Source organism: Aythya ferina, assembly GCF_964211825.1.
Source record: "Aythya ferina genome assembly, chromosome: 1".
Classification (NCBI taxonomy): domain Eukaryota; kingdom Metazoa; phylum Chordata; class Aves; order Anseriformes; family Anatidae; genus Aythya; species Aythya ferina.
The window spans coordinates 76705569-76730769 of NC_140296.1; the positions used below are offsets into that span (position 1 = coordinate 76705569).

At 40.4% G+C, this 25201-nt stretch overlaps 1 long non-coding RNA gene across 1 annotated transcript; it reads left to right on the forward strand.

The window, feature by feature from the left end:
• Positions 1-7300: 7300 nt before the first annotated feature.
• LOC311429656 lies at positions 7301-19900 on the forward strand. Its single transcript, XR_014688329.1, has 5 exons — positions 7301-7584; positions 16482-16573; positions 17165-17190; positions 17632-17692; positions 19733-19900. It is a non-coding gene; the product is annotated as an uncharacterized lncRNA (long non-coding RNA).
• Positions 19901-25201: the final 5301 nt, after the last annotated feature.

The following is a 25201-nucleotide window of genomic DNA, read 5'->3' on the forward strand; positions in this document are numbered from 1 at the left end:
TTTAAATTTTGGAGAGAGAGAATGCCAAGCACCTCAACCTTTTGCAGTTCTCTCCTCTTCTTACTTTTAGGAAGAAAGGTAACTGTCCAAGTTCTTAAACCATTACAGCAGCTCCTCTGTCTACTGCTTGCTTTCTCCCCGGATCCTGGTTAATATCGCTTTTTTTTTTTTTTCCCACCAAGACTGCTCTTGTTCATTTCTGCCTTAAGTTTCACCCCAAATGAACCCATTAGAAACACATAGATATGAGCAAGTTAGTCCTTTATTACTACCTCATCTTGTTAGAGCATTCCATTTTTATTCTCTACATCTTCCACACAGTCTTGTCTTTGCTCTACTGACTTCCTACACAGAATCCCTACAGCACATTCATTCCCTCTCTGGTCTGCCCATCTTTTCTGAAATGGTAGCCTATCTCACCATTAGTGATTGATGAGATGCAGTTGTTTATCTTTGGGTTGTTTGCAGTGCTGCAAAGCACTTTCAAACAGTGCTTCAGTGAAGGTGCATGATTTGATATTTTGTTTATTCAATATTGTTTCTAGTTTCATGTCTGTTAAACATCCTACACTACATTGACATTTTTCTTTTTAAATGTGCAGGTCAATGGAACTGTTTTCTCTTCCCACAGCGCTTACAATGATACTAGATTTTATCTTGTTGTTGTAAAAAAAAAAAAAAGATGTATCCATGTGTTTATGCCAGCATTTCCCCACACTAATAAAAGACCAATATTTCCTGGCAAGGAACTTGAACTTTAACAGAAAATTAGTGTTTTCACAACTTTTTTTTGAATTCACATATGTAAATACAACCCCAGTTGTATTTATTATTTATATTTACTAAATGACTGTGTTGGGTTCACACTTACTCATCTTGGCTTAAAGAGAAAGCAACATCACATGCCTGCCAACTTTTTGCATTGCTGCCACAGCTGTTTCCACCAGGGATTCTGTTGGTCTGTCCTGATATGCGATTGTAAAACATTTGTCATGGGTCATATGTGTAGATGAGGTGTTGAGGAAAATCCCTAGCCAAACACTGAAATAGATTACCTAAGGGTACGTGTCCTTTTTCAAAATTACATTTTACTAAAAATAAATTTAGATAAATACTGCCGTGCATGACATAGAAATGTCTGTGGCTATGATCTAGGAGAAGCTGTTGATGTCCTTTCCCACCGTGCTTCCAAGGTTTCTAATGCAGGCATCTATCAGTAGTTACATGGTCCAGATTACACTTTGATATATAACAACTTGTGGTTTATAGTCAAATACAAGAGGATATTAAAAATTCCAGTCCTTCCCTGAAGAAAAGATAGGAGAAAATAAATCTTAGCTGAAAATAAGGTAGAGGCAAAACTTCCATTGGTTTCAATGGGATCAGGTCTGTCTAATCTTGATTCCCCCAGGCTGTGTAATTCATAAAATTCTAGTGAATGTTTACATTCATTAAGATTTTGTAATTAGAGAAAAGTAAAGTAACGTATTTGTTTCTTCACAAGAGAGGAGGCAAGGTTTCTTTGTGCAAACTTTCATGATACATTAGTTAGAGAATTAAAAAAGTTAAGCTACCTTTCAGTAGTTCAGTATGTTACCATTTCAGTTGGGTTTGCACAGCTATTTTTAGGGTTGCCTACAAAATCTGACACCTGAAATGATTTGGATTTAAAACTCAAAAAGTGCAAAAATTTTCTGGAAGGCTATTTTCAATCTAGATTACTTTAGGGAGCTACTCTGTAGCCTGTCCCTCCCTGCCATAATTTGTAGTAGCACAACTGAGGACAGGCAGTGAGCTGCGGTGCAAAGACAGGATTGTGTGGTCAGAGCCTTGAGGGACAGAGAAAAGGGGCGAGAACAAGCAAATTTCACTATGGAAGGGATCGTATCAGCGAAGCTACATCTTCAGCTTCAGTGCAGACCCGGACCTGCTGCATCTCCAGTGACAGCGCTGCTCGCTCTGTGGGTTCCACCCTGTCTAGGAATGTCTCCAGGCTGGCCTCAGTTTATATGCACAAACCAGCCTTGCTTTATTTTTTCTGAGTTGACAATAAACAAGTGTCTTGTGATTAGCTCACATGCCTGAATGCACTGCTGGGGCTGATCTAAATACCCAGACTCTCTTTCAAATCTGCTGGATATCCAGACACAATGATAAGGCATCCATCTCTGACTTGCAGAACATACTCCTTGGCACTATTGTATCAAACAAAACATTTTGTTAACCCTATTAATGCAGACTATTTACCTTACCCATCTATTTATTGCCACAGACCAAAATGTGTTAAATACTCTTCTCAAAAATGGATGCTTAAATAGTGGGAGAATCTGAAAAGTTTCTAATGGTAAAACAGGCCAATAGAACTATGAGATTTTATTCCCAGGTGAATATGTAATTGTGACTAATATCATTTGAGTTAATGTTAAGGAAGAGGAAGGAACAAGAGGCATTGTACTGTAAAGTAGGTCATAACGTTATTTGGGTTAAGTCAATAAACAAAATTTTTTATTCACATCAGCAGTTTTACATGTAGACAATTTTAATTGCTGACTTTAAGTTCTTTAGTTTATTAAAAACAATGCTAGTCTCAGAAAGAAATGTCTTTGTTGTCACATGGCTTATGGTATATTACAATGATGAGAGTAAGGGTGTTTTTCAAGAGAGCTATTTTTAGGTCTTGGACCATTTTTCCCTTAGAATGGAAAAACTGAAATGTCACAGGCAATTTCCTGCTCTTTAGGCCATTAAAATACTTCAGGACAAAGAGTTTTTGCTTTAAAAATATAAGTCTAGCTGGCATAGTGTTTTAACAGTAAATTGTTTTCTTAAAATAGGAAACCAATGTACATTAAATTAAAGGTTCCCAGAAGAGACATGTTCTCTGTGAAAATATACCTTTTTTCAAAGCTGAACTGGAATTCCTTTCATTCTTGTCAAAATCTGTATTGTCAGATCCAGCATCAGCTCATAAAAATGTATTTTTCAACCAAGATATTCCCTTCTCACTACTCAGATATTTACTCTATTTACATTGCATGGTGACGTTCAGTAATTAGCATGGTACTTCAAAGTGTATTGGCTGCCAATCATTTTATCAAAACCACCTATGCACCAATCACAAAAACCTAAGTTAATCTCATCTCAAAATTAGAAAACTAATAAACACCAATAAATACTGGCACATTTGGAATGGGGTACAGTATGGACTGTTAAGATCCAGTTCACAGGAAGCCACGTTACCCCCTTTCTCTTGGGATGTATTTGGAAAGGTCTAAGCACAAGATAAATACCTGGAATGGTATTTTGAAGAAGCATGTAAGTTTTAAATGGTCCAACACCCTTCAAGGTTTCTGACGTGCAAGCTGTTTTATGGAAGCTGAATATGCCGACCCATTATGGAATAAAGTGGCACTTGAGAAAAGTTACATCCTGCTTTTAATTAACATTCTCAAAATATTGCCAGGTACCTGCTCCCCCAGTCTGTCCCAAATGGCCTCAGAAAAAATACTGTAAGTAGAAGAGAATGCATATGAAAGCAATACAGGAGACTTCTGGAGTGCATCAAGGATAACTTCCTGGTCCGGGTACTAGAAAAAACAACCAGAGGAGAAGCGTTACTGGAGCTGGTGCTCACCAATACAGATGAACCTTAACCTCTTATTAAAGAGGTTAAGATTGGAGGCAGTCTGGGCTGCATGGCCCACACCATGGTTGAGTTTGTGATCTCAAGGAATACTGGCCTGGCAAAGGGCAAAGTCAGGACTCTGAACTTCCAAAGAGCAAATTTCCACCTGTTTAAAGATCCAGTGGATGAGATCCCATAGAACATTGTCCTCAGGGACAAAGGAGCTCAACACAGCTGGCAACTTTTTAAGTATGTTTTCCTTATAGCACAAAAGTTCTTCATCCCCCTGTGTAAGCAAGCAAGCTGGCAAGGTAGAAAACATGGATGGCTGGTCAAACTGAGGCACAAGAAGGAAACGTAGAGGCAGTGGAAACAGGGACAAGTGGCCTGGGAAGAGGACAGGGATGCTGTCTGAGTGTGCAGGGGTGGGATCAGGAAAGCCAAGGCATGGATGGAACTAAGCTTGGCAAGGGAGGCAAAGTATAACAGGAAGGGAGTCTGTAGGTACATTGCTCAGAAAAGGAAGGCCAAGGAGAGTGTAACCCCATTGATGAATGAGAAAGAACTGGTAATGACAAACATGGAGAAGGCTGAGGTACTCAACAACTTCCTTGCCACAGCCTTCACTGCCAGTAAGACCTCCTATGTCTCTCCTTTCCCTGAATCTGTAGGTGGGGGCTGAGGGAACAGAGTCCCTCCCAGTGTAAGTGAAGACCACCTGACGGAACTTAACAAGTACAAGTTTATGGTGCCCGATGCCATGCATACCAAGGTCCTGAGGGAAATGGCTGATGGAGTTGCCAAGCCTTTCTCACCATCATATTTGAAAAGTCCTGGCAATCAGATAAAATCCCCAGTGACTGGAAAAAAGGAAACATCACTCCCATTTTTAAAAGGGTAGAAAGGAAGACCTGGCGAACAAGTGACTGGTGAGCCCCACCTCTGTGCCTGAGAAGATCATGGAACAGATCCTCCTGGAAGCAATATCAAGGCACATGCAAAACAAAGAGGTGATCTGGGACAGCCAGCATGGCTTCACCAAGGGTAAATCCTGCCTGACCAATCTGGTGGCCTTCTGTGATGGAGTGACTGCATCAGGTGACATGGGAAGACCGACTGATGTCATCTACTTGGACTTCTGTAAGGCCTTTGACATGATGCCACATGACATCCTGATCTCCAAATTGGAGAGAGATGGATTTGAAGGGTAGACCATTCAGTGGATGAGAAATTGGCTTGAAGGTGACCACCCAGAGAGTGGTAGTCAATGGCTCTATGTCCAGGTGGAGGCCCATGATGAGCAGTGTCCCTCAGGGGTCTGTCCTGAGACTGGTACTGTTTAATATCTTTATCAACAACATAGAGAGTGGGATTGAGTGCACCCTCCACAAGTTTACAGATGACACCAAGCTGAGTGGTGCAGTTGATACAACAGAAGGAAGAGATGTCATCTGAAGGGACCTGGACAGACTGGAGAAGTGGACCCAAGTGAAACTCAAGAACGTATCTGCTCAGACAGATAATGACAGGACAAGGGGGAATGGCTTTAAACTAAAAGAGGGGAGATTTAGATTAGAGGGTAGTAGGAAATTCTTCACTCAGAGAGTGGTGAGGCACTGGAACAGGTTGCCCAGAGAAGCTGTAGATGCCCCATCCCTGGAGATGTTCGAGAACGAGTTGTACAAGGCCCTAGGCAACCTGATCTAGTGGGTGGCAATCCTGCCCATGGCCAGGGGTTGGAACTAGGTGGTCTTTAGGTCCCCCCAACCCAAGTCATTCTACAATTCTATGGTTCCATGATTCATGTGGGAAATTGAAAACCAGAGGCATTGCATCCATTGTGTAGGTATATTGCAGCTGCTGGCTTTGTGAAATTGACGGGAAAAATCCCTTATCACAACAGAAGACAACATAACTGGAAATGAAACATTCAGTTTGGTGAAGAGAGTGGAAATAACAGTGATACTGCTGAATAACACATCAAAGGTATGGGAATAAACTGGCCGATTTGGATACGTTTCATCTTCCCCTTAAAAAAAGTTTTCAAAGACAAGAGCTATATGTGGAACTGGAATTATTTTAATTTTGCAGGGTCATGAGGATGATGGAAATACAGGCTGAAACAGCTTCTTATCTTTATACTCTTGGAAGAACTGTGCAATATCCAATAGCTAGCCATGGTCAAAAGAAAAAGGACTAGATCTTGGGGTGAATTTCAAATCACTTAAAGCCACATTTCTAGTGCTTTGCTCGTTTAAAGATGTGGCCATCCACTTACTGGACTTTCAGAAGTCGTACTGAAAAGCCTACTAGCTGTCCCTCTGCAGCTTTCAGAATAATTGTTTGCAGTGGATCTCAATGCTTTGCAAATATGTGTAAAATCTGGCCCATAGTGATTCCTTATGACAGATTCCTATTTGTAAACTAAAGATAGTAGCCACAAAAAGTTATGGCATTAAGTACATTAAAGGTTAGTATGGTAGGAGCCACAGAAGGCACTGAAATAGGTCAGCTGGACCACTGCATTTTGCTTGTTTTCTGAGGCTGTGCTCAGAGATGCAGAAGTCCCCTGGTTGTGTGAAGCCGTCTGTAATGTTACTAACAGAGAAGAGGCAGAAGAAGGGTGTCACAGAAGAAAAGAGGCAAAAGCAGGGAGAAAAGAGAGGGGTTTCACAGAGATCACCAGACTGTGCCCTGTTTGGTTAAGAAGAGCTACCTACAGCTGGCTGGCGTTAAGCAGGCTGGGCAGGATGCTGGGGGTCATCTCCTGCATGCAGCACTGAGGGTGGCATACCAGCAATACCTCCATCTTCTCCTCCAGTGTGTATAGGTCTGTCACAGCGCTGGGCTCAGCACTAGGCTTTGCTTTGTATGTTGCTGGGTTTTGTTGTTTTACAGATGTATGTAAATTCAGTGCTAATTTACTTGAATTTTGCCTACTGTAACCAAATGATGTACCAATGGACTCTTGACTAGAAAACACATAAAGGGTGCTTTGTTTGATGGCACCTTGTTAGGAGTAACCTGCCCTTATTCATGCAGAAATACTGTCTTGCATCATAGAGGAGGACAGACAATGATCAGTGTAGCTCTGAATAAAAAAAAAAAAAAAAAAAAAAAAAAAAAAAAAAGAAACAAAACAAAAACCTATGATAGGAATAAAATGGGATTGCAGAAACGGCTGTACTTTTTAATGTAAGGGTTTAAAATTAACTAGTATAATAACCTCTGGCAGGAAGGAGCTCAGCACATGCCAATTCATCCTGTCTTTCTATGACTGCAGACTGAGAACACATACCCCATGAACTTACCCATGAGATTAGCTGCAAGAGTGTTAAAGCTTTATCTTCTTGTTGCTATTTCTGAGAAATGTTTATATCTGCCAGCACATCTCTCTATAAATAGCCTCATTTCCAGTGATAGCCCAGGAATTCTGAGAGTTACATTTTGCAGCTGTACATGGTAAACTTTGCTTGATTTGCTCATAGTCCAAATGGTTGCGAAGCCAATGCAGAATGTCACCAAAGCTGGTGGCTTCCAGTCTCCAGGCCGGCTCAGTCCAGGCCTCCAAGGTGGCCATCAGGTGCTGCTCTCTCTTTCACAAGGCTGGCCATCAAACCATTCAAAGAACGCATTGGCACCACCTGTGCCCTGTTCCAGGAGGAGTTTTAGCTACAAATTTCACAAGCTTTAACACGAACATTTAAACAGCAGTAGTCTAAACGAAGTTATTATTGAATAGAAAAGCTTGCTCCTGACAAAAGCAGAGCTTGCTTGTTGGAGACCACGCAGTTCATTATGAATCTGTTTTATTACAGTAAAACATCGTCTGTGTGGCAGCAAAGTACTCTGGAGCAGGTGTAAGCAAAGTGAACCTAAGTGTGAAAAGAAAATTTAAGCTTTGAGCCTGAAATGTGGGTCTTGCAGAAGTCTGATCATGGAATTCATGTGGAATTTAGGTAAGTATTCAGCAGCCTGCAGGATTGTTCTTTAATATTAAGCTAAAACAGCTAAGCTCTGACGTGCAATGTGACTGTCTAAGGACTATCACATTTTCTCATTTTAAGACAAAGAAAAACTTGACAGTTTGTAGAAAACTTGGCCTTAATTTTTAAAAATATTTTCTGATGTGAATATATACAATGAATCTTAAATAAATTATGTAATGCAATATAAGCTACAATATATTTTAACCTATAATCTATTAAAATAAAATAATTTAATTTGATTACAATGAATTAAAATATTTATATAGTAAAATGCAATGTCTGATAAAAAACATTGTGTGAATTACTAAAGCTAAAGTAATTTTCACCATTAACTTATATGATTTCCTTGTGTCACTGGATGATTAGCTATATCTGTGCAGAAGAGGGGTCAGACAATGGAAAGCACAAAAGCAACTGTATAGAAAAAAATCTATTGCATTGATGGATTTTTTAAAATTATTTTTTAATAAATGAAGGACATATTTAAGGCCTGCTTAGTAAAAATTATGTATTATTAATACAATGCCTTTTGTGAACAAGGAAAATAGAAATGTTGTGCTGGAAACTGAAATGTATCAGACATATCCGTATTGACAGGTAGCCAACTCCTAACTGTGTGTCCAATGAGGCTGAAATTGTGTTTCTTATCAAAAAATTGCTTTCTGTGCTGTGGATGATACCAAACCGGGAGGGGCTCCCCAGCCAGTGGGCTGGAGTGTGGCATACCTGGAGGGGCTGTGGAGCAGTGTCCTCAGTCCTATGAACAGAGGGCCAAGAGAGTTGTGCTGCCCTTTTCCTCTTCTGGGTGAAAGCTGGTGGAGAAAATGGAGCCCAGCCCTTCTTTAAGGTGCACAGAGGTGGTGTAACAGGGAACTGATACCAGTAAGGATATTCTGACAAGATAAAAGGAATGTCTTTTCACCATGAGGGTGGGTAAGCACTGGAACAGGCTTCCCAGAGAGGTTACAAAAATACAGTTTTTGGAGACATCAATACCTGGACTGAGCAGCCTGATCTAAATCCAAAATTATCAGGGGTTTTGGAGCAGATGAGATCCAGAGGTCCATGCCACCAAATTTTTTTATTTTTTATTTTTTTTTTTCCTATTTGCAAATCATCATGTTTCTAGAAAATATAACAACAACAACAACAATAAAAACCTAAAATTCTTTTAAAATGACCTTAGCCAAAACTACAATGTTTTGGAATGGCCATTGCTCTGCCTTAAGAGATCAAAAAGATTTTTTTCTTGTCTAAACACCCAATGCAAACTGAAGATTAAACGTGAGATAAAAGAATAAATGAACATATGAGGAACAAAGGAGAAACCATGAGAGGTATATGAGAATGGCAACACCAAATGGAAGGATTATAAGAAAAAGGTTAGTAAGGGGTAAGAAAAGAAAGATGAGTGAGTCACTGAGGACAGGACTGTGAACCAGACAGGAAAATGTGAATGAAGATGAGAGAAGCAGAAAGGGAAAGAGAAAGGTGGTTTAACAAAGACAGGGAATAGTAGAGGATAAAATCTGTCTGGTGCTACAGAAAATAAAGAATTCAACCTGGTATAGTGTTTTACACAGAAAATGAGAATGGACAGTTTTACTTCAGAAATTCAGATTCATAAGGAAGACAAAAATAGTAAGCTACACAGAGAGATAATTTAGCTGGGCTTTGATTTCATGGTTGACTGAGAACCTAACACAAACCTGGAGCGCTTAGAGTCAGTACATCTGGTAATGGAGAGGATGCATATGACTGCAGATTTATATAAGACATATGAAGCATATTTTGCAGCACACATGAGCCTTGGCAGTTCCTGTCTTTGTATTACTATTCATCTGCTTAGACCTATCAAAGTCTTGCTTGGAAATTAGTTTTGGAGTTAGATAGGTTTGTAATTGTATAACCAACAACTTATTTTGGCTACCTTTGTCTTCATCCTGAGAAGGTATGTCCATGTTAGTTGCTCTCAGCCTTGTTTGTCTCTTCACCACAGTCCATTCACTGCAGTCTGATGAACTACGCTGCAACAGGAAGATTTAACCCCAAAGCTAGTTTAATCCATTGTTTGCACAAAATTTTAGAAATCACGTTCTGTTACTGAAAAGCCAGCAGAGGAAGCCCAAGTTAACACAGCTCTCAGAGAGAGCTTACAAATGCTCTCCCTGATGAGTTTAGTGCTGGCAAGTAAATGAGAGCAAGAAGTCCCAATGAAAAATAATTCTTCCTCTTTTAAAGCAGAAACAGTTCACAGCAAAGTGGATAGAATTGACAAGAGCAGCTTCTGCTTTCAAGGTTTTACAAATCGCAAGTGTTTTGTATCAGTCTGCTTTGGTGGATTGGTGTTAGTGACCAAAGTCTGGATTAGGAACCACAAAAATGCTGTTACCCAGCTCCTGCGGTAAGTGATCTAATCTCTGTGCAATGGCTAGACAGGAGCTGCTAGGAGATGCATTCATGTCTGCAAAGTGCTCAGAAAATTGTTTGCATTGTTCATACAACACCTGGACGGCTGAACTAAGGATCAGTGATTTAATGCCATTAAGGGTGACTAGTGAGCAAGTAGCTACAGATACCAGTTTTGTTTTAGGACAGGCTTCTTTTTGCCAAATCATCACTGGGAAAAGATTATCAGCTGACATCATAAAATGAAACCAATTAACTAAAGTTACACATGCTTAAAAACTGCTAACCTGCGTTCAGCCTTCTCAAGGTAAGCAGCTGGTAACAGGATTATGATAAAAAGCAACCATGTAATTTGTGATGCCCATTCTAGTTATCTGAATCCCCTTTTCTGATCACTTGACAAACAATATTTTCCTTGTATTGCATGTGAGCTCATTATCTCTTTTTTAAAAAATATTATTATTGGTATTTCTGATGGGCCAAATTGTACTACTTCAGACTGAAAGGTTGGCAGGTTATTATTGAGAGGAATAACTGACTTGAGCCTGGGGATTCTTGCAGAAGGAAGTTGTAAAATCTGAAAAGGAGTGGATCTTGACTGAGAGAGTTTCTATGCTCATGAAAGGTATGAAAGATAGTCTCCTTCTTATGAATTTAGGCAAAGATGTTAAAAAAGAAAGATCCCTGTTAAAATAGTTCAGTCTCATGTTTTAAACCTCACATACAACCGCGGTACTGTTGATTTGAGACTGCCATCCATGGATCCTTGCCACATTCCCTTTAATGCAAATCTATCTCCTCTAACTATTTCAATGTTTATTAAATAAGTTAGTTTATCATTTTCTGGTTAAACATCAACATTAAAATATTAACACAAACCATGCAGCCCACTGGAGTGAAATCAAGCAATAATTCATAATTGCTACATGCTCTTGAAACTACTTATTTGGTTTACCTACTAGAAACACGGGCTAGGATGAAGAATGTCTAGATGCCAGTCTCAGTCACAAGTTTGGATGCCCACACATTAATATGCCCTGATGTGTGAATTTTAGAGGCCCAGAAAACTGAGTTCTTACACCTTTGTTCCCAGCACAGTGAATGGGAATAAAATTCAATGTTCCCCATCAATCAGAGTTAAAACAACAACAAAACCCACAACACTTTCTGAAACCTTATGCACAGAGCGAAATAGCTCACAGTATTAAATGTTTGGAAACTCCAGGGACATCCTCCTCCTCTGTTCGTTCTGCTGAATGGAGGTCACCAGCAGCAAGAAGCGCAAGGCTTGGATCACACAGAAAAGCTGGGCTGCACAGCTGGGGACTCAGCAGCAGTGCTAGCCACAGAATCTCTCTCATTGTTGAAGATAAGAAGGGCCTCAAACACAGGTCACCCACTTGAAAAAGAAATGTGCTCTTATGACAGAAAATGGTGGTTAACATCTTTGCTTGCATTTTTTAAAATAGCCGTCACTGTGTGTTGTGATGGGCCGGATCCACTTGATGAGAGCCAAATGTGCTCTGTCCACAGCTGCTGGATTTTAGGGTATTCCAGAGATGTGGGTGGATCTTGTTTATTGAGTCTGGGGCTTTAGCAGGAGTGGCCTACCTGGTCACAAAAGTCTTGGGCTCTTGCTCAATACAGACATCATTAAATCTTTGTGGGTGAGAAACACACAACTTGCTCATTTTGGATGACCCCAGAACTCACTCCTTTCCTTCTCTAAAGTTGGTTTTATCACATGCACTGTATTTTTCAGCATTTTTTTTTTTCCTCTACATGGCCAATATAATATCTAACCAAATGTGGGCTTTTGCAAACGACAAAAAAGAAAACGATTTCTGCCTATTTAGCACAAACCTGTCCTCCCTGTGGATTCGAGTTATGGATTTATTCATGACATTCAGAGAAAGTATTCATTAGTGATAGTTGCTCTGGGACTGTCTTCGACAAAGATTGTGTATTTCTAAAAGAAACAAAAACCTGACACCAGCCTCTTTCACATCCCGGCTATTTTCCATGGCAAAGCTGTACTTCTGTAAGGGCTAACACGGATCTTTTAACAATTCATTGATAAAATATTTATCTTTAGTTTTGCTAGTCAGTTTCAAACTGTATCCTTAAAGCAGAAGGTTCATGAAATCTCTGAAAATAGGACATCAAAGTGAAGGGTACCTGTGGTTGGCAGAGGATGGAATGGCACCTCACACGATTTTGGTTTTAGGCCTTAAAAAACTTTAGCTTTCTGTCTATTACATTTATCAAAGTTCTTCACGTGACATGTTTGAATATATCTACACCGTGGGTAAGCAGATTCTGTCATTTGTAACACAGGTGTTACATCTATATAACTGGGAGGAGAATTCAGCTTTGGGTGTACTCTAGTAGAGTGTTGTGCCTCCTGCCTCCTGCAGTACAGTATCTCGTAGCTCATCGTCACGTTAGCTTGACCTCACTAAATTCCAGTCAGATACTGTGGGCATGTAAGAACAATAAAAGACTGAATGCCTTTACATCATTACAGTTAATGGATGGTGATGTTTTACATTTCAGACTCAGCATCTCATTAAATTGTCTTTGACAGTAATATATTGTTATTGATTGATTATGAAAAATCCAAGATATAGCTGACATGAGGATTGTTTAGCACAAGGAACCTCAGACAGTATGGTTGTGAGCCCGTTGCACCTGCCTAGCTTCTTTTTGCAGCCAAGTCACAACCCCAGTTTTTATAATACTACAAAAAACAGGTAGCTTTAGCCCTCCATTTTCTTGCCTTTGACTGAACCTGTGAGAGAGGGTACACGCCTGCAAATGACTCAGCAAGAAAACTAGCTGGGAGTTCAGCAGATGGGCACCAACATGCATGAGTAATTACCCTGACATATTCTGAACATGGCAAACTTTATTTTAAATATGCAGGTCAATACAAAGTCACATACATTGTATATGATAAACAACACTGTTTTGCATTGCAGAGAGGTTTTGGTAAGTGTGAACTTGCTTAATTTTTGAAAAGGCTAAATCAGAAGAGTCACCCCAAATATGCACCAAATACACCCAGTCTGTAGCAGGGCTGTACAGACCTGAAACAAGGGGTGTGCTGCATCGCTGTGAAGTCATCCAGGGTGCTGCAAGCATTCCGTTGCCAATAAAAAAGCCTCTGAAATCCTCAAGAGGCCCTGACATGCTCTGCAATGAGCCTTGTGCTATATATAAAGGGCCAGGTGATGTCCATACCTGCATATTTACTGCCAATCACCAGCTTTAAGGGCTTTGAGAGTTCACTGCTCTTTCCTCATCCATCTAACTTCATGGCTACTGCTACGTATGTGGCAACTGTGGAAAATTTCAGAAGGATTTGAAGACCTGGCACAATAACAGCACCTTTGGGATGCAGGGCAGGCGCAGCTTTATGGCATTCATAACTCGTGCAGAAGGGAGTTTGAAGGCTCAGAAGAGTTGTTTTGCTCAAAGGGCTGCAAAACAAGACAAGACCTGTCATTTAAAAAGATATATAAATATATTTAATGTGACACATAGTTAGGTTTTTAGTAAAGATAAGTCGGGAGCTTATGCCGGTGCTGTAGTGGAGCTGGGGTCTGGATGGGGTGATGCTGTGGAGGGGTAGGGTGGGGTGTGCTAGTCCATGGTGTGGTGTGGTGCTGTGTGGCTTGGTATGCTGTGCTGTGCCGTGCTGTGTTGTGTTGGGCTGCGATGTGCGGAGGTGTGCCGTGCCGTGCTGTACAAGAGGCAGCAGAGGGCAGCAGAGCCAAGCCGCGCTCCCCTCCAGGAGCAAGGAGCCCCGCTCCTTTCTGTTCCCCACGGGGGCCTGCGGCGGGGGGCTGAGCGATAGAGAAAAGCCCCCAGCCTGGCCCTAAACGGCTCTTCGGGAGATATATTTCTCCTAGAACACAGCATTTTAATTTCGACGCCTTCATTTATGCCTCGGCAACGAAGACTTGCATGAAGGAAGGTGTATTTAAGCTTCCGCGTCAGTACTCTGGCAGCTAAACCGGCGTTTTAATAAAGCACTAAATTTCCAGCATGCACCACTGAGATCAAATAAGTGCCTTTATGGCGGTTTCTTTCTCCCTTTTCAGGCCTTGAAGATGGTCTGCATGGGAAAGAAAGGGGCTCTTTCTTTGGACCAGATGGAGAAGAAGAGGGAGAGATGCACGCACGCATACGCACGTGCACACACTTCAAAGGAGTTCAGTTGCCCAGGCCTTCCTCTGGATAACAAGAGACAGAGCACTTCTCATTGTAATTCATAGAAAGAGCCTAATCTGGAAGCCCAGCTCCTAATCATTTTCCTCAAAAATCTGCCTCCTCCCACTGCCTGCAAATACAGTAGACGGAGACCAGACTGTAAGGTCAGAGAGAGGCAGGTTTTCAGGTGAATTATGTACCCTCACCCCCTGAGCATACCATGAACAGGGCAAGGTGAGACAGCACACAGCTGCACCACTGGGGGTGTCCAGGAGGAAGTTTCTTAAGTGTTTCTCAGGATATTCATGGCTTAGGTGCTGGAAAATTGATCTCAGTGAGGGATATACGTGATAAACCTTCTACATCCCTCTAGGCCTTTTTCTTGTAAATTCAGTCATTTAGTCATTTAACTCATCTATTTGCAGGTACTTTTTTTTTTTTTTTTTTTTTTTTTTTTTTTTTTTTTTTCAAATCCGTGTGTAATTTCATTGAATATTTGCAGCATATGGTGCAGGGTATATTAGTGATGTTTACTCAGTATATTTTTTCCACTACAATAATAAATAGTTTAACAAACTTTGAAGACTTCAGCAGTATTTTTTTTCCTTTGAACATAAATATATATATATATATCACTATTATCAATGTTTACAAAGTATTTCTTGAGATCAAATTTAGAAGGAGAGTAAAGATTCCCCTGACAATGCAGAATGTTTCTGACCTATCAATACATTTTGTCATACTGTACTGAGTATAAAGTTCTACTGTTTCTAGAAAATCATTTTCAGAAATTCAGCTGACTCCAGTTATACAGGACTGAGACCATAAATCTTGTTGAACCATGCAATACTGGCACGCTGCATTGAGTTGGAGACCTCCTAGGGTGCTTACTCTGTTCTGCACTGCATGATACTAACTATGGCATGGTAAAAGCATGTTAGCGTTACCTGAAAAACATATGTTTCCATATTACAAGAGAAGGTACTACTATGTACCTATCACAGGGCAAAATCAAATATAACATTTCCAAGGTTTGAATTTCTTATACCAGGAAAGAAGCCTAGAAGTACAGGTCTGCCTTCTCATGGCTTGGACTAGCGTATGCTTCGTTGGGTTAGAAACTGGCTGGGTAGCTGGGCCCAAAGAGTTGTGGTGAATGGAGTCAAATCCAGATGGAGGCTGGTCACCAGTGGCATCCGCCAGGGCTCAGTACTGGGGCCAGTCCTCTTTAATATCATTATTGATGATCTGGATGAGGGCATCAAGTGCACCCTCAGTAAGTTCTCAGATGACACCAAGTTAGGTGCATGTGTCGATCTGCTTGAGGGTAGGAAGGCTCTGCAGGAGGATCTGGATAGGCTGCACCGATGGGCTGAGGTCAACTGCATGAAGTTCAACAAGGCCAAGTGCCGGGTCCTCCACCTGGGTTGCAATAACCCCAAGCAGAGCTACACGCTGGGAGAAGAATGGTTGGAGAGCTGCCAGGCAGAGAAGGACCTGGGAGTGATGGTGGGTAGTCGGCTGAATATGAGCCAGCAGTGTGCTCAGGTGGCCAAGAAGGCCAACAGCATCCTGGCTTGCATAAGAAACAGTGTGACCAGCAGGGCTAGGGAGGTGATCGTCCCCCTGTACTCGGCTCTGGTGAGGCTACACCTCGAGTACTGTGTTCAGTTTTGGGCCCCTCACTACAAGAAGGTCATTGAGGTGCTTGAGCGAGTCCAGAGAAGGATGACGAAGCTGGTGAGGGGTCTGGAGAACAAGTCTTACGAGGAGCAGCTGAGGGAGCTGGGCCTGTTCAGCCTGGAGAAAAGGAGGCTCGGGGGCGACCTTATCGCTCTCTACAGATACCTTAAAGGAGGCTGTAATGAGGTGGGGGTTGGTCTGTTCTCCCACGTGCCTGGCACGTGACAGGACGAGGGGGAATGGGCTAAAGTTGTGCCAGGGGAGGTTTAGGTTGGATATTAGGAAGAACTTCTTTACCAAAAGGGTTGTTAGGCATTGGAATGGGCTGCCCAGCAAAGTGGTTGAGTCACCATCCCTGGAGGTCTTTAAAAGATGTTTAGATGTAGAGCTTAGGGATACGGTTTAGTGGAGGACTTGTTAGCGTTAAGTCAGAGGTTGGACTAGGTGATCTTGGAGGTCTCTTCCAACCTAGATGATTCTGTGATTGTGTGATTCTGTCTATTATAGGACCATCACTGTCCCATATATCTTAGACCTTTATTCTGTTTTAATTCTCCCAGAAACTGTAGATGAGTATGGCACCAAGATAGACCACTGTCTACTGCAGCCTGGGCTGAGATAGTCACTCTCATGATAAATGTAATTACAAATGGTATGTTTACTCCACATCATTTCTTTTTTATGTCTAAATTATACTATTGTGACATAAATAAATAAATAAATAAATAAATAAAGTGGGGGAAAAAAAAAAGAGTTATTGAAAGCTTTTTGCTTTGTCAGTTTTTAAGGCAGAAAGACAATCTTTGTCTTCTGAAGACCTCAGCTTCCTTCTGTTAGTGACATTTTTCTCCTTTCTCCCTTTGATTTTTCTTGTGCTTAACATTGTTTGGTAATCCCCACTCCACAGTTTTGCCTTGTCTCTGACAGTTTAGGAAAGCAGATAACATAAAAGTGTGTACTGAGAAACTTGCTTTACGTATCACATGCAAAACTCTCATGAACATTTCAGGGTGTTCACATTTTCATCTGGTCAATAACACCAAACTGGAGCAGGGCCTGGATGGGCAGTGATGAGATGTTTGGGTTCTGTTTCAAGGCAAAACATTAATTGAATTTTCTTATGCCAGTAACAGGAAACCAAACAGTGGAGTCTTCTGGCAAAGACTTCATTCCTTTGGACATTTTTTTTTTTTTGGTGGGAGGGGAGGGGGTTATTTAAAAATAACTTTTGTTTCTCTCACAGATGCAGCTAGAAAGAGCCTTGACAAGGTAGGAAACACCTGATTTTTTATGTTCTCTCTTCTTTTATATCTACCATTAAGGTATGTAGGTAGAAGAGTCAGATATAACATCCACTTAAAACTGTGCTCTAAACATTCAGAAGGACTCAGACACTTAGATATTGAAGAACAAAGATAACACAACAAGGCAGAAATCTTAGCACAATCAAAGGCATAGGTTGCCCCTTGCTCTACCATTTAACTACATGGTACTTGAGTTGATGTCATTTCATGTCGATTTAAGCAAGCTGGGCAGGGGGCCTAACTGCACAGTACACTCTGCTTTTATACTGCTTGGGCTGGGATTTTTCAAAAGCTTTAAGGCTGATTGGTGCTCAGCTGCTTTTGACCAGAAGCTTGTAGTTTTCTTTGACTAGATGTTGGTATTGGACAACTACATCTCTATGTTCCCTAATGTTCCATCTCCCAGGATTGTATCCAAATGAAAAACAGAAGATTCGACTGAGATGGAGGGGAAAACTCCTGAGCAGGTAACGCTGATAGAGTAATACAAGACAGAAGACAGAGGGGAAAAACTAGCTATGCAAGACTAGTACTGCTGAAAAAATGAATGGGGCTACACCTGATTTGTCTTAGATGCTCTCATGACAGCTCTCATTTGGATAAGCATTACCCATAAATCTTCTTTCTAATAAAGACCTACAGAACTAGAAACAAATTGCAATACTGTGCTGCAAGAGGGAGCATTTGTGTGTACGTAGGTATGTGTTGTGCCTTGCCTACGGGCATAAACATTTTTCCTGGCTGAAAGTTTTCAGTCTAGGCCTGCATTCCAAAATAGATTGAGATGGAAAGAAGGAACTTTAAGGAATATTAATCTGGGGAAAAGATTTTAGTCTTATAAATAGACAGCTCTCAGTAAACACAAATAAATGAAAGATGACTAAATATGTAACACGAAATACTGAATCCGGTCAACAGACAGAACAAAGAAATAGGTAAAAGTTGTGTTCATTGTTCATAAATTTCAAATAAGTGTTGGTCAGCAAAATGTGTATGCTATGTGAGTGAGCAGCTTCACAGATATGAAAGAGTAAAGTTCTTGTTAAAGAATTTGTAGGACTGTGGCCAATATAGTAAACACATTCAGAAGATTTTTTTTTCTTACAGGCAGGAAATAAAAACCCACAATCCATATTAGTAATTAAATTGGTTTGCTTTTAATCAGCACATATATAATGACAATTATTAATGCATTGGTTTTCACTTCAGTGCTGCCATAATAAACTGTTGGGCTATTCGGCTTTTTTAAAGACTCCTGAAGATTGCAATTCAATGTTTCCTTGTAATACAAGGGATTTCCTTCAGTTAGCTGGTTTTTCTCTGTTGGTTTTCTGCGTTGGCTTTTAACCTGCAGCACCATGAGCAGGCAAACTGGAGGCTGTGGTTTGTGACTCATGCCACTAGCTTTGCCCCTGGCATCACTTAGGTAGGATTATGGAAAATCTGTTTCCCTCTAAACTAAAGGCGTCTTGACGGTGTTAAGTGTGCTGTCCCGATTTTCATTTCAGTGGAAAATTCTTCCCTATAGAAATACTTGTTCAGATTCTCATGTTCCATGCACATTTCTTGGGAAGATTAGGAATACTTTTCACCTTCTCCTCATGGAATGTATTTATGGAAACACTTCTCAAAGATCAATTTGACATGGACTCCTGAGGCAGGAGGAATTTCATTATGTCTTGTCAGGCCTCTGTGTCTTGGTATGTGCAAGCTGGAATTTCTCTTCTGCTGTAAACAGTGGAAGTATCTCCTTTCCTCCTTCTTTCCGCCTGCCCTCCATCCCAGTGAGGCAGGGAATTGGCTTTGCTCCTCCTCTAGGGATCTCACATGGCTACCCATCACTTACATACAGGATCTTTCTCCTCTTTCTCTGATAAACTATGGAGAAGTCTTCTGTGATGACAATCGAGATAAATCTGACGATAACTCCACCTTAGGTATCAGTCTATAGGGCACACTCTGTTCTGGGAAGTGGCTACAGAATGCTTTTTGGACTGTAATCCTATACTTATATGTAACAGCACATAATATTTGAGTTAGCTGCAAGTAAATGAAGCTGAAGGTTGGAATTCACGAAAAGAAAAGTGTTGGTTTTGCTAATTGGCTAACATTTGGGAGGGTTCGGCAATGTGATTACCAGCTGCTACAGTCTGCAATTGATGTCACCTTCTCTTTGTATATAAACATTAGTCATTTACTAAAGAATGTGAAAAACAGGTGTTCAGTGTTCACTGGAAATCTGTTCTTTTAATGGGATACTGTAAGATAGCACCTGACATAGAACAATCCCTTCTATGTTTGTTGTTATTAACATAAACACACTTGAACAGTTCCTTATGCAGTGCCATTGGTATGCATAGCACAGAAAAGATAAACAAAATGACAGATGAAATTACAATTAACCTAATGACAGACAAAAATAAAGGAAGTGTGGCAGGAAAATGTGAAAGAACATAAAAATCACTGCAAGCTGCACTCACTAACTTTTTTTTTGTTTGTTTTTAAAGAGGCAGTTCTACATTTTGTGACCAACATGGGAAGTGAAGGTCGAAGCTGTAACCAAGCAGGGGGAAAAGTTGCTTCCAGACATGACTCTTTTAAAAGATTTTGAAATTCAGAGATGCTTTGCATATAGGATGAGAGAAGATATTGAAGACCAAGAAGTTTGCATGGAAAAAAAAAACAACGGTGTTTAGTGGTAAAAGGGAATTAAGCCATGTCCGTAAGGTGTGCCCTCCTCGGAGCTCAACATTCATATCAGCTGTACACTGCAGCAGGAAGACTGATACTGTAGCCCTGTCTGGACTCAAACTAGCATGTTTTGATTGAACTGCTACAAACAGATTTCATTAGAGCATTTTAAATTTATGTGTAGAAAAGCCCAAAATTAAATTCAAAAGGCATTAAATAAAATACACCTAAGTGAGAACGTACCAATAAAAGGTACCCATTTGTCTTCAGCAGGCTTTAAACTTCTCTGAGTGCGGTGCACGAGGATGTTTACATCAAGCTCCTTTGGCAGAGCAAAGGTGCACTAAGTCAGGGCCAGGCTCCTGCGATTCCAGCATGGAGACCCACTGAGTACCAACTCGATGTGCTAGCAGCTCACCTCCTGCTCTCATATCCCCTGTGGGGGCACAAGGCAAGGAGGGTGCTAAAAAGGAGCATGAAGAAACCCCTGTTGCTAATTTATACTAATTATAGGCTGGTGTTTAGGGATGCTGTTGAGCTGAAGGAGGAGTGTGAAGAGGCAAGCCAGGAAGCAGTGTGGCTAGGGACAGGGGAGCATAAGGAAGGTGTGATAGAGTAGTAGTCAGCGTGATATGCAGTCATAGCACACTATCTACAATCTACCCACAGTCAGACTTTGTGCGGATATCATGAAACCATGTTTTGAGGATCACTGCGGTAGCTTTGAAAACATTACTGAAGTGCCCCTTCACATCGAGTTACAAGGAGATGATGCATGTTCAAAAAACAATGTTCCAAAGAAAAAGCAAGCTCAATTTTTGATCTCAGATAGTAGTCACAACTATGTTTGTAATGCAGGAGATAGACAATTACCTAAAAGCAGTAAACTGTTAAAAAGGTAAGTAATTCCAAAAAAAGTTTAGAACTCTCACCTGGGGGTAAGCAAACAAGCAGCACCCCGGTAGAGCTAAAATATTTTTCTGCGTTTGTGACAGTATAATTTTATTTTATTTTTTTAATGTGTGTGTGTCACACATTGTCGTAGTCTCCCAGCCAAAATTGCTGGAATTTTTTCCATTATGCATGAAGCATTTTTACACAATTATTCATCTATTCTTAGTAAGTTGTTATTTGGTGTGAATTCTATCTATTGTTAGAAAGTGTTTTTGAGAAAATATGATTCTAATCTTGTGGCTTTTTGCCTTGATATCAAGAGAGTTACTACCAAATATGCAGTCGTATCTTTTGTTAATAAAACCAAGTTAGGAGATCTATTCATAGAGTGGTAATAAATAATGGTGGTAGCGGGGGGGAGGATTATATGTCATTTTACTTGTAGTAAAATGATACTCCCAAAGGATAATGATATCAGGAAAATTAGCTGCTATTAACCTAGTTCATATACAGTCTGTCTTGTAGAAAAAATAAAAATAAAAAATGGAATAACCTCTGTGGAAAGAAAAATGTCATTTATAATTTTTCCAGCCACGAGCAAAAATCTTATATTTCAGCCCCAAAGCATACCACTGACATTTGTGTCAAGGGGCATATTTAGTACAGTACAGCCCTAAAACTTTATCAAAACATTGAAACCGTAGCAAACAAAGAAACCAAAGTCAGGAGTCTCACAACAGAAAAGAGAATGCTGCCTGAAATGGTTGTTGCTCATTTTCTAGACTCTCCTTTATTCTCACGGCAGAGTATTGGCCATCCTAAATGTGCTGACCAAACCTGCAGAGGAGCTAGTGGTTATGGAAAAATGCATGCTAATAATGTATGCCAATGGGAAGGCAACAGGAAGACCCAAGGGGCTGCCATAACTTTCACATACACAACTATCACATTCTGAATAACATTGTAAATTAACATTTTGCTGGTTTTTTTTTTTCTTTTTGTTTGTTTGTTTGTTTTCCTCTGTGTGACTTCCATATTGTTCTATCAGATCTGATAATGAAGTTAAATTGGTCTAACCCCTGATATCCAATTCAGGCATAGGTTAAAATTATGTCTCACCACACTTCATACACACCACGCATGCTGGTTCATTTATTTATTTATTTATTTTATTTATTTATTTCGTACTGATTCAGTTTCATGAAACACATAATGGCCTACCGATTTGTTTCCTCAGTCATGCCAGTGGTTGGCAACAGTAGTGTCCAAGACCTGCAAACCAAGGAAAAATTTTGTGTGCAACCCACCTTTTAAGGTAGCCAGACCTGGAAATTGTGCATGGCAGCTCTCTTTCCATTTTTTGACAGGATGATTGCAGGACACTGTCTTTTGCAAAAAGGAAAAGGCTGCAGTCCCTCAGCTTTCCCCATGGAAAGCTTCCCCTGGCAATCCTGGTGTCAGAGATTGTGAGGGAAGCACATGGCCCTTGGACCACTTGGAGTCTAACATCAGCAGCACTGGTTGGTGCCATGCTGGTCATCTAGAAAAGTCTCCTATGCTGCATGGTTGCTGTCATTTGAACCTTTTCAGCTTTAGTTTTGATTGAACTTTGCCTTTTTCACTTTCGCATTCCAAAAGCTGGAAGTGTTTAGCAAATGAAACAAGAAACTGCACCAAGAGAAAGTCCAGTGATTAAACCAGCTGCATCCTGCCCTAGAGAACGGGGCTACAGCCCTGCCCTTGCCACAGGATTTTCATTCTTTATGATGGTGGGCAGCTGTTTACAGCAGATATTACTAAAGCATAGCATTTGCATCACTGGCTTCAGGCAACTCAAAGCACGTGACAGACATAAAAATCCAGGGCTTCCAAATCTAGATGCCCACAATGCTCATAGAGTCCACAGAGAGGATGCTTCTAGACAGGCACTGAAGAGAAGCTCTCTCTGCTTGAAACTGGACAAAATCTTGAACTTTACTTTGGCATGAAACAAGGAGTAATGCAGCGCTAGTCTTCCCAACATCACACAGCTCTGAAGGTACTGACTTTGACTTAGGGATTTTTCTGTGCAGATGAGGTTTTGGGCCAAGTAATGATTTATTTATTTATTTATTTATTTTTAACTTTGTACCAGATTGCTCTGTTTAGTGACAGAAGCATGTTGCTTATTTCAATACAGTGAGCTCAGCAGATGCTTTTCCTTTGTCTGTATTATTGCTATACTAAGTATCTTCATGGTTTTTACAATACCAGCCACTACAGAAACTAGCAGATTTTCCTACAGTAAGGATAAAATAAAGCAATATAACCTTGATTTTACAAGTTTGATTTTAAAGGACTGAGAGATCTTAGAGTTAAATTTTAAAAACCAATTACAGATTTTTAAACACTGGAAAAATTCTAAGCAATTAAAAACATATTTTAAACTTTCCTTATAATTACATATGATCCACTGAGAATATTAATCCAGCTGTATTTGAAAAATATCATTTGGAGGTCAGTTCAAAAACAAATGTTAATGTGAACTTTACAAGAACTTGAGAGTATCTGAACTAGGAAAGCTCTCAGAGAATAAAAAAGTCTTTTGTCTAGGTAATTGTCTAGGTAGTTTTGGTGAGATGGTATTTACTAAGGAATGATGGAGGGTAAAAAACAACCCTCATGTCATGTCATGGTTGATAAAACAATTGAATGAATACAATAAAGAAAATCCCAAGGGAGCTGTTAAATACAAGGATATCAGTTCAGAGTAATATCAGGTCAGAGCATCCTGAGCTGAAATTCACTGGAGATTGGGGTGGGATAAGGATATTGAAAAACGTTACTGCATTTTTTATTTGTTCTTCTCCTCTGGACAGCTGGTAGTGGCCATGGTTAGAAACATGGTATTTGGCTGGATAGATTTTGGTTTGACTTGATACAGTCAGTCTCACGTTACAGAGGTTTTATAGTTTGTCTCCAGTACCAGAGTCACAATGCACACTGTGGGTGTTATTCTTGTATTACTGAACTGGAATGTATATTTACTGGAATGCATGTGAACAGGAGTGCTTCTTTAGAAGGAGAAGAAAAGGAGATTGCAGGAGGTGGTTTTGTGTTGTTTCTTTCCCTAAGAGTATGCAATACCACGGACAATACATCTTTGGATGGAAATGAAAAATGAGCTGTAATAATGTGCTTTTGTAAAACAAAATTGGGCATATTCTACACAGCAAACATCTTGTGCTGGAATAAATATCTCTCCGGTGATGTCAATGTGAGAACAACCACTACAGTGTTAGTGAAGTAATTGGGAGTCACTAAGCAAATGTGCCGGGGAATCCTGCAGAAAGCCTATATATGGTAATTTATCTAGAAAGTTCTCTATTTCTGCTTTTACAAAGCTTTATGCAGGGGAATGAATACGCTTACCACCTTTTGAAGTGACACAAGACACGCTCCATCCTTCAGGCCCCAAGAAGCCTTCCACCAAGCACCCAAACAGCAAGGAGGAGACCTCAGCACCAAGGGGTGGCACAGCACGCCTGCTGACTCTAAGGCCAGGAGGCAAAAACCGTGTCCTGTTGGTGCTGAGGTGTGTAGGCTGTGGTCACCATATGTAGTAAAGCTTGCTGTTATGAGATTTCAATGCTCTTGTATTTTTTTTATTATTTTTTATTTTTTTTTGTGAAGAAACCATTTCTTTCCTTATGGCAACTTGTTACAAAGACAGAAGTAGCACAAAATACCCATTGCAATCCCTGAAGCTAGGATGATATAGAGTAAATATAGTACACTAAGCTTTAAATTATAATTTCATGCAGTTGCAATTTATTTTGTACACTTGAGTTTACAATTTTCTCTGCTCACACCTCTGCAGGATCTCCCTAGCACTCAACATCTTGTCCTCCCACCTGAGGGTCCTCTAGGCCTTTTCCACTGTCCCATTTTATTTTGGGCATAGGACAAGACTGAGCTCAGACTGAGTCTGTTTCTCAACATTTTTTTTTAATAAAAATTAATAGCAGCATGAATAATGAGGCAGAAGGAATAACGTGCCAGTATACAATCATGCAGCAAATGGTTTGAACCATTAAACTGTTCCAGGTCCTCTGTGGCCAATTGCTAGGACCTGGATGAAGGAGGAAAAAACAATCGCATTCTGCCAGGAGAAGTTGTTAAATTCCTGCGAGTGAATGTGGTCCTGACTTAATTACCACTTCCAAGAGCCTATTTATAGTTGTCTGGGAAAGCACTTAAGTGAAATAGCCTTAAGTTTGCAAATAGAATAAGTGGGTGAGTATTCACAGCAAAGACAGAGACAAGAGAGGCAACTACCCCCTGCCCTTCCAGCCCCTGCAGTGGGATGTCACAGCAAGATTGTTATATTGATGGAACTAGCTCAATGACTC